The sequence below is a fragment of the Arachis ipaensis genome, chromosome B01 (genome assembly GCF_000816755.2).
Source record: "Arachis ipaensis cultivar K30076 chromosome B01, Araip1.1, whole genome shotgun sequence".
Classification (NCBI taxonomy): Eukaryota; Viridiplantae; Streptophyta; class Magnoliopsida; order Fabales; family Fabaceae; genus Arachis; species Arachis ipaensis.
This window is the reverse complement of record NC_029785.2, coordinates 91,299,694-91,311,855: the sequence shown is the minus strand read 5'-3', so window position 1 is coordinate 91,311,855 and position 12,162 is coordinate 91,299,694. Positions and strand designations below refer to the sequence as shown.

Genomic DNA, 12,162 nt, shown 5'->3' with positions numbered 1-12,162 from the left:
GTTGTCTTGGGAAAGAAACTACCCATACTTGGAATCCTTCGGCGCCTTGGGAAAGGAATGGAGGATTCATGCTAGAGAAGCTTTCTCACAGTGGATTGGATTGGGGTTTGGATGGATATTGTGACATGTAATCCTACCAAATTGTGGTTCATGAAACTGTGTGGTATAATCAGTGATCGAGTATCATCTCTTCTTATGAACATTTAAACCAAGGGATTGGGAATTTGTTTGTTTTTAGAGAGAATTGGTGAGCCAAGGGATTGGGATCCAATCATATAAGATTGCCAAGCAAAATTCAATGAACGCATTGGTTGAGGAAGAGATAAACATGTTTTGATTCGGAGATCTCAATATCTCCTATAACCCAATGAATTCCCCATTTCTGATTTCCACTTTCTCTTTACATTCTGCTACTCAATTCATGCAATCACCCCCATTCCCTTTTAATTTCAGCAATTTAGTTTCTGCTCTTTAATTCATGCAATTTAAGATTCCGCCATTTCAATTTCTTGTCATTTACTTTTCCCGCCAATTTTACATTCCGCAATACTCATCTCAATCTTGATTCCGCTCAACTAGAACACACTTCTAATCCGAATTGCTCACTCAACCAATCCTTGTGGGATTCGACCTCACTCTATTGTGAGTTTTTACTTGACGATAACCGGTGCACTTGCCGGAAGGAATTTTGCCGATCGTGCAATTTCCTAAATCGTAGCATAACTAGTTTATGTGCATCAACCCGCATCTCAACGGCTCTCTTCGCGGTCCTGCTTCCAACGACGGCTCAGCAGCAGTAAGGGGTTCGACGGCGGGCTCAAGGGCCCACTACAAGAAAAAGCAATATTTGTAACAAAAAAAATTGTTACAAAAAATCAAAATTTTAAAATAAAAGGAATTTGTAACAAAAAAAAGGGTCGTTGCAATATGTGCCGTTACAAAAAGTTTTTGTAACAAAAAATGGAAGTGTTACAATTCAAAATAATGTTTTATAACAAATTTTTTTAATACAAAAAATGAAATTTGTTACAAAAGTGGTAACACTTTTTTACTTTTAAAATATTTTTCGTAACAATTTATATTTTTGTGTCATAATATTTTGTTACAAAATACTACTTATTCTTGTAACATTTTTTATTCTTTTGGTTACAAAATAGAAAATTCATTTTAAAATTTTAAATTAAATAATTGATATATCAATTAATTTGCTAATCCCACTAACTCAACCTTTATATAATATATAATCATATAGATAATTAAAACATCTTACATGTCATTAAGATTCTTTTACAATAAAATAAATTCTACAAATTCAACGAAACACAATTTTTTCCTAACATAAAATTGTATCGTATTGAATTTATAATTATTGAATCTTTTATCATATTTCAGTCAATATAAAGTCTAGCACGTTGGCATCAATTTTGTACACCTACAAATATAAATGATGAGGGAAAATTAGATTTCCACACAAACTCACTGGCAACTGTACCGGGTCGCATCAAGTAGTAATAACTCACAAGACTGAGGTCGATCCCACAGGGATTGATGGATCAAGCAACTTTAGTGAGTGATTAGTTTAGTCAAGCAGACAGTATTTAATTGAATGAAATCTGAGCAGCAGAATGTAAATTGCAGAAATATAAAGTGCAGGAAGTAAATTTGACAGAAGCTTAAAGAGCAATAAAAGTAAATTGTAGTGAATGTAAAATGACTTGTGTGCAGGAAAATTAAAGAAAGCAGTAGATCGAAACTCAGAACAATTGCAGAAGAACTAAATTGCATGAAAAGTAAATTCAAATCACAGCAAACTCAAATGTAAAGATGCAGAAAGTAAAATTGCAGAAAAGGAAATTGTAGCAGAGAAATGTAGAAAGTGAATTTGCATAAGTTGAATTGTAAAAAAGTGCAGAAATATAAAAGAGTATCAACTATGTTAAGCTCTCTGGAGTCTCTAATCCTCCAAGAGAGATCTGGAGTCTCTAATCCTCCAGCCTGAGCCTCTATTCTACTCCTATTCCTACTGTGCGTGTGTCTTTTGAAGTGAAACTGATGCCTTTATATAGGCTTTACAAAATGAAAATTGAAAACAAATTACAATTCAAATGAAATTCCTATTCTAACTATCTCTTATGCCTTTAAGTGATGATACTGGGCTCTACTTGCTTTGAATTTTCAATTGGGCTTGGAATCAGACAAATTGAGCAGAGTTGCAGCTTCCAGAAGAGCGTAGCGTTCATTTAGAGAACGGAGCATTCGGGCACCCACGCGCACGCATCCTTCACACTTGCGTGGGCTTTTGCATTGCCCATCGATGCATACGCGTCACTCACGCGTATGCGTCCTTTCAACGTTCTCTTAATGAGCGCTACGTTGGCTTAGTGAGCGCTACCCCACGCGTGCGCGTCATGTACGCGTGCGCGTGTGTAGCAAAATCCCAATTTCATGCTTCAGCGCCAGCCACGCGTGCGCGTGCTTTGTTCTAGGTGCACCCTCGACGCGTGCGCGTCAAGCACGCGTGCGCGTCGATTGCAAAACCTTGCCTCCAAATTTTAACTTGCCCGAAAATGCTGGCTTAGTGAAGGTAGCGTTCTCTTTGCAAATGAGCGCCAGTCATTTCCACGCGTACGCGTCATGCATGCGTACGCGTGGTTCTTCAGAATTCCTTGCCCGACGCGTGTGCGTCTTGGACGCGTGCGCGTCGTGACATTTTCGCGCCAAGAGCCTTTTCTTTGTTTAAATCATGGGCCACGCTTTTAAAAGCGTGGCTTAAGGCTCCAAAGTGTGTCCAGGTTCCAAAATGTGCCCCAGAATTCCTCTTTTCTCCTTTTTAGCTTATTTTGTGCTTTTTTGCTTCTTTTTCCACTTATTTCCTACAAAGTTTGTAAAATCAAAAGATCAAAGCAATATACTATTTAAGCACAAAATTACTCAATAATTAAGCATTAATCATCACTTTCTTGTATGAAAAAACCAAAGAAAAACATGACATGATGACATGTCATCACAACACCAAACTTAAACCTTGCTTGTCCCCAAGCAAGAAAAGAATCATGCAATAAACTTTGACAAATCGAGGTGAGAAGAATAGCAAGTTAAATGTTCATGGTTGGCTATTTTTCTATGCATGCTTCAATCACAAAAGAAATGTAAATGATTGATGCTTCTATCTAGCTCATTTTATGAAATCTTCTCCTTATATTTCTTCCTTGAAACAAGCTTTTTATTCTCTTATTAGCTTCCCTTTTGGGTGCTTTGCCCCATGAGTTGATAACAAAGCTACGACTCTAAATGCTTTGTTTTCAAGTATTACCACTTGATACATAAGCACCACAACCATTTAATTAGAGGAATTCTTTTAAGCTCATTTATTTTTTTTCTTTACTCTCTAATCATTGATGCTCAGAGCCTTGAGCTTTGAGGGAGTGCATTCGCACTTGAGCCTAACCTTGACTCTAAGTGTTTTTTTTTCAAGCTTTTTGCCTGATACATAAACACCACAAGTACTTAACAATTAAATTTTCATTGGTACTCAGAGCCTTCAACTTTCTCATTCTTTCCCTTTTGCTTTTCTTGCCTTAATTTCATTTGCTTCTTCAAGGTTTTCATGATTTCAAAAACTTCATAAAATGTCCTAGATGAAAACTTCAATTAAATAAAATCTAATGCAATTGAGCAATAGTTAATCATTCTAGCCTTCCAATACTTGTATGCACATGCTAAGTTCTTCTTTAATTCCTTGTTTGTTTATGATCATGATACTTTATTACTTTTGAACTCACAGAATTCAAGTTGGTAGTCATAATGTCACAGCAAGATGTTACAAATCAAAATCTAAGCTATGCTTATTCATACCACACATGCATACAGAGAAGATAAAGACAATCATGCTCTTTAAAGTACTGGAAGCAAATAAGAGGAAAAAGAACTTTACCACCTTGTAGTTCATCTTCACTATTGTTGTCATTTTCCTCCCATTCTTCCCTTTCCCATACCAACTTAGAGTGTTTGCTCATTCTCAAGCAACAATTAGAACAATGGTGATGGGGTCTATGATGAATCATGAGTGTCTTACACAATGGAATGTTAGTAGTACATGTGTTTAAGCAAGAAAAATGAAAAATAACAATGAAGGCACAGGAAACAGAGACATTGTGATTGCAAAAACAAGTGGGGTGTGCATGATACATGGCATAAAAGATAAGTGGCACACCAAACTTAGTATGACACTTTCACTTGGAATTGATGCAAGTATCTAGTAAAGATTGGAAGCAAATTTTGTTGCATAGCAACACCAAACTTAGAATGCAACCATATGTCAATTTATTTTAACTAAAACAAAGGCAACTGTTATATGTTAAATGCAATTACCAAGGGAAGAATCTGTCATGAATAAGAATTTCTTAGTAAGGTATTTAACAAAAACAGTTAGGGAGCAAAATAAAAGAAAGCATTAAAAATAAAGAAATGACTAAAGCAAAGAGGAAAATAAAAAAAAATCAAACCAAAAGAAAGAGAAAACTGCAGAGGCATTATGATTATGCAGACAAGTGGTGTTGCTGAATAAATTGCATCGAAAATAAGTGCCACACCAAACTTAGAATCTTAGTGTGACACTTTTATTTTTGATTTGCTGCAATCATCCAGAAAAACAAATTGTTGCAGGGCAACACCAAACTTAGAATGTAATCATATGCCAATTTAATGAAATTTAAACAAAGCAGACAGAGAAAATAAACAAAGCAAAGAAATGAAATGTTACCTACAGTTGGGTTGCCTCCCAACAAGCGCTCTTTTAGTGTCTTTAGCTTGACATGTTGTTCTTCACTTTTTTCCTCTTCTTCCAGTTAAGAGGAATGACCTCAAGGGGGGAGAAGATTCAGCTATTCTCCCCTGTCTTGGTCTCTCCTTAGCAAGCTTCCTTTTGTTATTTGCTGGATTGAACTTGCTTGCTGGATCAGGGGTAGGATTGTTTGCAGTTGGCCTTTTCTTCTTCATGGATATGATCATTTGTGGCTTGGTCCCAATCCTCTCTTACGTGTTATTGTTGATTGCCTTCACTTCTTTGATATCAAGACATGGTTGCTGTGTGATTGTTGGAGTATCATCTTCATCAAAAGCCTTTTGAATTGGTGGTTCAATGAGCCCTTCTTCTATGCAACTTTCTTCCTCACTTAAATATGGACTTCCTTGATTGTCTTCCTCACTTTCTTGTTCTTCCACTTCCTTTTTTTTACTCAACATTTGATTTAATAGCACTTTCATGGAGGAGGTTTGTTGTTCTTCCATGATTTCTTCATCTCCTCTTCATATTTTTCAATCACAGATTCAAGTGTTGAGAGTCCTTGGTTCAGGGAAGTTTGTGGGGGTTGTGAGTTTTCATGGTTCTTTGTCATATCAAGTGGCTTCTGTAGATGTGCAGTTTCAGGTTCAAATGCCTCCTCCACCTCATTCTTCATTGAAATTTTGCTTGACACAGGGGCCTCTTCATCTTCCTTCTCCACTTCTTCCTTTTCATCCACAAATTGATCTTCATTTTCCTTGCTTAGCAATTCTTTGTTTCTCCTTGCTTCCTCCAAATATCCACCCATCTTATTGCAGAGGGTTTCTTGCTCTTTCCAAGAGTCTATGGATATTTGTAGGTATTGTTCAAATGCTAGCTCAAGGGATGAAGGTTGAGAGTAATTTTATGGGCATGGATGTGTTGTGGTGATGTTTTGAGGGGTATGAAATGAATTTTGTGAATTGTGAAATGAATTTTGTGGTTGGTACGGATCGTGGAATGAGTCTTTTGTGTAGTGAAATGAATGTTGTTGTTGGTGAGATGAATTGCATGGATTATTGAGAAAACTTTGTGTTGAGGCATAGTCAAGTGATGAATAATTTTCAAATGAAAAACTGTGAGGTGAGGTTGGGCAATTTTGCTTAAATGAATTAAAGGTTTGCTCAAGTTATGATGGCTCTTGATAAGTGGAGTATGAACTGTCAAATACTTTCTGATTTTGATCCTCCCATCCACAATGTGAAACATTGCAGCATTGATCAGAGTGTGGATCATCTTGTGGCATTGGGGGATAATCTTGTATGAATTCATTGAAAGCAGGATCAAGTGATGATATTTCTGGATGAATAGTATATGGAGTATTAAAATTCCCTTCCCAGCCATAGTTTGTGTTAGTGTCATAACAGTATGATTCACTTTGTGGCTCTGGGAGGAGATTCCTTTCACTTGATTGTTCACACTCTTGTGGATATGCCCAGACACCATGAGGATAATGACATAAATCATTTTGTGGTTCTGGACAATATCTCATGTGATTTGTTTGATCAATTTGTGATTCTAGAGCATATCCCCATTGATTGGGTTGCCTAGAATCTGTTAATTCTTGGTGATACTCCCAACCACCATTAGGATAATGAATTGACTCATATTGTGGTGGTGGGTAATATCCCATATGATTCTCTTGTTCATCTTGTGGTTCTGAAGCATGTCTCCATTGATTGGAGTGCTCAGAATCTGTGTTTTCTTGGTGATATTCCCAGCCACCATTAGAATAGTCAATTAGTGATGGTGGGTAATATCCCATAAAATTTGTTTGATCACCAGATGAGTTGAACTCTATTTGAATTTTGTAAAACACATCTCCAATGAAAATTAAAATTCATATCTCAGGGAAGAATTTCTTAGTGAGGCAAAAACACAAACACCTTGGTTTCCGCAGAAAACAGAAAATTAAAAGGACCAAAAACAAAGAAAATGCTTAATCTAGACTTCTCACCCACTTAATCATTGTCGATCTATATCAATCCCCGGCAACGGCGCCAAAAACTTAATGGGTGAAAATTAGATTTCCACACAAACTCACCGGCAAGTGTACCGGGTCGCATCAAGTAGTAATAACTCACAAGAGTGAGGTCGATCCCACAGGGATTGATGGATCAAGCAACTTTAGTGAGTGATTAGTTTAGTCAAGCAGACAGTATTTAATTGAATAAAATCTGAGCAGCAGAATGTAAATTGCAGAAATATAAAGTGCAGGAAGTCAATTTGACAGAAGCTTAAAGAGCAAGAAAAGTAAATTGCAGTGAATGTAAAAGGACTTGGGTGCAGGAAAATTAAAGAAAGCAGTAGATCGGAACTCAGAAAAATTGCAGAAGAACTAAATTGCATGAAAAGTAAATTCAGATCACAGCAAACTCAAATGTAAAGTTGCAGAAAGTAAAATTGCAGAAAAGGAAATTGTAGCAGAGAAATGTAGAAAGTGAATTTGCATAAGCTGAATTGTAAAAAAGTGCAGAAATATAAAAGAGTATCAACTATGCTAAGCTCTCTGGAGTCTCTAATCCTCCAGCCTAAGCCTCTATTCTACTCCTATTCATATTGTGCGTGTGTCTTTTGAAATAAAACTGATGCCTTTATATAGGCTTTACAAAATGAAAATTGAAAATAAATTACAATTCAAATGAAATTCTTATTCTCACTATCTCTTGTGCCTTTAAGTGATGATACTGGGCTCTGCTTGCTTTGAATTTTCAATTGGGCTTAGAATCAGACAAATTGAGCAGAGTTGCAGCTTCCAGGAGAGTGTAGCGTTCACTTAGAGAACGGAGCGTTCGGGCACCCACGCGTACGCGTCCTTCACGCTTGCGCGTGCTTTTGCATTGCCCATCGACGCGTACGCGTCACTCACACGTACGCGTCCCTTTCAGTGTTCTCTTAATGAGCGCTACGTTGGCTTAGTGAGTGCTACCCCGCGCGTGCGCGTCATGTACGCGTGCGCGTGGGTAGCAAAATCCCAATTTCATGCTTCAGCGCCAGCCACGCGTGCGCGTGCTTTGTCCCAGGTGCACCATCGACGCGTGCGCGTCGATTGCAAAACTTTGCCTCCAAATTTTAACTTGCCCGAAAACGCTGGCTTAGTGAACATAGCGTTCTCTTTGCAAATGAGCGCCAGTCATTTCCACGCGTACGCGTGGTTCTTCAGAATTCCTTGCCCGACGCGTGCGCGTCTTGGACGCGTGCGCGTCGTGACGTTTTCGCGCCAAGAGTCTTTTCTTTGTTTAAATCATGGGCCCCGCTTTTAAAAGCGTGGCTTAAGGCTCCAAAGTGTGCCCAAGTTCCAAAATGTGACACATAATTCCTCTTTTCTCCTTTTTAGCTTATTTTGTGCCTTTTTGCTTCTTTTTCCACTTATTTCCTACAAAGTTTGTAAAATCAAAAGATCATAACAATATACTGTTTAAGCACAAAATTACTCAATAATTAAGTATTAATCATCACTTTCTTGTATGAAAAAGCATAGAAAAACATGACATGATGATATGTCATCAATAAACAATGAAAACCAAAATTAAAAAATAACACATAACACTATCTTCATCCGAGTAAAAATTAAGTTAGAAGTTACAAGTTAAAATTAGCTAATTCTTTAAGAATCTATTCTCAAAATTCAAAACTAGCCAATCAAAAATGCAAATTATCAAGAATTATGAATTCAATATATAAACTTGGGCTAATTAATCACAATTCAATCACAACTTAGTGAACAAAGTTATTAAATTTATATAAGTATCAATTGTCAAACAATCACTACAAAACACAATTTCCACCAAAATCTTCATAACAAATATACTTGACTTTTTTATGCTTTTACACTCATAAAGTTCCATAATGAGGTTTATGTCAAAACATGAGATAAGAACATAAAGATGCACCTGAACAGAGTTTCTGTTATTGCAGAAGCAATAGTGATGCAGAAAAAGTTTGGAAATAGAGAAGTATAGCAAGAATGGAAAAATAGGACTGAATTGAGCAAAATTGACAATGAGTAAAAAGTGCTAATTGATTACAATAAGTATTAGGCTTATATAGCGGGAGACTGTTGATAATAAAGCTAAAGTCTCCTTAATCAACTTTTAACAAACTAAATAATAACTTGACAGCTAAGCCACACTATCTTGAGCTTTTTTAAACTATAATTGCTCTTGCATTTCATCACTAGCCTTAACAGCACCATCAACAAAATTATACTAGAATCATTAAAATCAACTATCAATAGTTATTAAAGTTTCATAAACATTATAGAAACAAAAAACTTAATAACAAAAGCAACAACAATGTTATACCCGGTCACTCAAAAAATTTCAAAGCTTAAAACCTGTACACATTGATACTAGCCAAGCCATTACCGAATAAGAAGTCTTAGCCACCCAAATAATTTCAAAACAATTTTTACTAGAAGCACAGATTAAGATTTATACTATTCAATTTCTTTTGAATTTTTTAGCCTATTTAATTATTTTTTTTAATCAAAAGCTTTTAGTCCCTTAATACTTATAGTTAAGAGAAAACAAGCACAAAAAATGCACAAAACAAGCACAAAGTATGCGGTGGCTATAGAAAATCAAACAAGGTTCAGAGCAATCAACAATTAGCAATGCATTCATAAAAAATGGTAGCTGCAGAAAATCAAGCAAGGTTCAAAGCAATAGCAATTAACAATGCATTCATAAAGAATTGCTAATTTTGTCATGTATTTTTTATTTTGTAGTAAATACAAGGCAATTAGCAATGCATTCATGCTAAAGATTGCAAATCATTTGTCCCTAAACATGTGGTTAGCATACAAATAACTACTACTATGACAACATCATGACAGGCATTAAAACTTTGCTACCAAATTTTCAATAAAAACAATAAGATTAGCAACGTACTTGACCCTGTGCAAATTGGACACCTCTGCAATAGTTTTTCTCATCTTTGAGGTCTCTTGATTGATCCGAGTCTCAATGGCACGAAACCTTCTAGAATGTTCAGCAACTTGGCTTTCTTTTCTCAACACTGCTCTCCTATGAGCTGCTACTCTCCTCTCCTTGTCTATCTCAAACTTAACCACCAAAAATAAAATAAAATAAACAAAATAAGAACAACTTTATGAATTCCCAGATATTTAAATTATACCAAACAAAAAAGCATCTCAAAATTTTAGATAGAAATTAAAAAATTAAACTTCACAGAACTTCCCAGATAGCCAGATAATAAAATTCTACCAAAATACCTGATAAACAATTGATAACAAAATAAACAAAAAAATCTGAACTTTCTTCCATTCCCTACCTTAGAGTGTCGAGTTAGCAGGAATTAATTGCGACGAACCCCTTTTTCTTAATCTGTGGCAACAGCAGCAACATTTCCGATCACTTTCCAGTAGTAGCAGCGGCACCGGAGCAGGGAAGAGGCAAGGCAGCTCAGACCAACGGCTCCAGCAACCTCCTCTGGGCGAGTTCTGTCCCTTTAAAAATGCAGCCTGAAACTAATTCCAAATCTTAACCCTAATTCCAATCCCAACCCCAAAGTTAACCCCAATCCAAATTTAATGTTGACTCCCAAGCCTAAGATCAATCCAAGCTTAATTCAAAGTCCAACCCCAACCCTAATCTCAAGCCCAAGTCTAAGGAGAACACCAAGCCTGCTGCAACCATTAACACCAAGTCTAATCCAAAATCCAATTTTTTTAGAGCTTAAAAATAACCCCTCCCAAAATTAGACACAAACTAACTACCAAGTCTAAGAAGAATACCACTTCATAATCTAAACACAATCTAATCCAGAAGAATATCATATCTCAAACTATTAAAGTATTACATTGTGACGCGGATGACTCCCTTCCTTTTCCGTCGTTCTTCCTCTTCTCCTCTGCTCAGATCGGTGTCGACGGCGGTGAGGGAAACTTTGGGACATCGCATGTGATGGCGGCAGCAGCGGCTTGAACGGCGACGGCGGTAAGCTCCACGAACAGTGACGGTTCGAGCTTGATGGAAGGCAGAACGGCGACGGCAAGGCACGAACGGCGGCAACTCTGGGCAGCAACCCCTCCTTCGTGAGTTCTCCGTCTCTGTGTGAGCTCTCTCTTATTGACAGCACAGCGGCGACTCTCTCCTCTGTGCTTGACAGTTCGGTGGCGGTGGAATGGGCTGGACGCGGCGGCAACAAGCGAGCAACGCTCTTCTCTTCTCCTCCCTCGTTGATCTCTGCGTGGGTGGGTTTGTTGTGAAGTGTGTGTGTGTGTGTTACGTTGAAAGGTGGGGAGGGGGGTTTGTGTGGCTGAAGCAGAGGTTAGGAAAAATTAGGGTTTTTTTTGTTTAATTTGAAAATTTTAGAATTTAGGATTAGAAATTAAAGATTTTATAAAGGAATAAGAATAAATATGAATAGATAGAGAAAAATTTTTATATTTTGTGACAAACAAATAACTTGTTACAAACAATATTGAATTTTGTGACAAATTAATTTTTTGTTACAAAATAATTAAAATTTTTGAAACAAATGGGTATTTCGTTACAAAATATTTTGAACTTTTGCAATAAAATACCGATTCGTTACAAAAGTCAAAATAATTTTGTAACGAAAAAAATTAAGTCGTTACAAAATAACAAAATATTTTGTAACAAATTATATTGTTGTTACAAAATATTATTATTATGTAACAATTACTAATTTTTGTTACAAAAAAATAATTTTTTGTAACAATTTTAAATTTGTTACAAATGTTCCATTTTCTTGTAGTGGCGTGATGCGGTGCTGTGGCGGCGCAGATTTCTCGCCGGCACTGCCTCTTCTCCGGTTCTCCTCCGTTTCCTCACTCCCTCGATCTCCATCTCTCTTCTGCTGTCTCTCATGTCTCTTTTCCTTTTCCATTTGTTTTCTCCCTTTTTCTTTTGTTTTATGTGTGTGTGCGTTGTAGCTGTGAGGGAGAAATGGGGGTGGGATGGCAGTGGGTGAGGCGGTAAGGCGATGCGGTAAAAGGCTTAGGGTTAGGATTTTCAATTTGAAAATTAGGGTTTCAATTGGAAAAAAGAGCTAGGGCTAGTATAGGTATTTTTAATAAAATTAGGGTAATGAAGTAATAATTTAAAATCAAATTTAATTAAATAATAATACCTATGAAAATATTATTTAATTATTAACTTACAATTTTTTTTTCAAATAAATACTCTAATTCAATAATTAGAGATAATCAAATTAATTTTCTTTAAAATAATAAAATAAAGTTCAAAATCTAATTATTCAAATTAGAGCATATAAAATCCTCATTGTTTTTAAATCATTAAAACTTTAAATTAACAATAAAAAAATACTCAATTAATAAAAAAAAAATTTAA

The 12,162-nt window shown here is 36.2% G+C and overlaps 1 long non-coding RNA gene across 1 annotated transcript; it reads right to left on the bottom strand.

The window, feature by feature from the left end:
* LOC110271612 lies at positions 1,367-10,644 on the bottom strand. The gene is made up of 3 exons (XR_002362192.1): positions 10,118-10,644; positions 9,715-9,887; positions 1,367-1,432 (listed from the first exon to the last, which is right to left on the bottom strand). It is a non-coding gene; the product is annotated as an uncharacterized LOC110271612 (long non-coding RNA).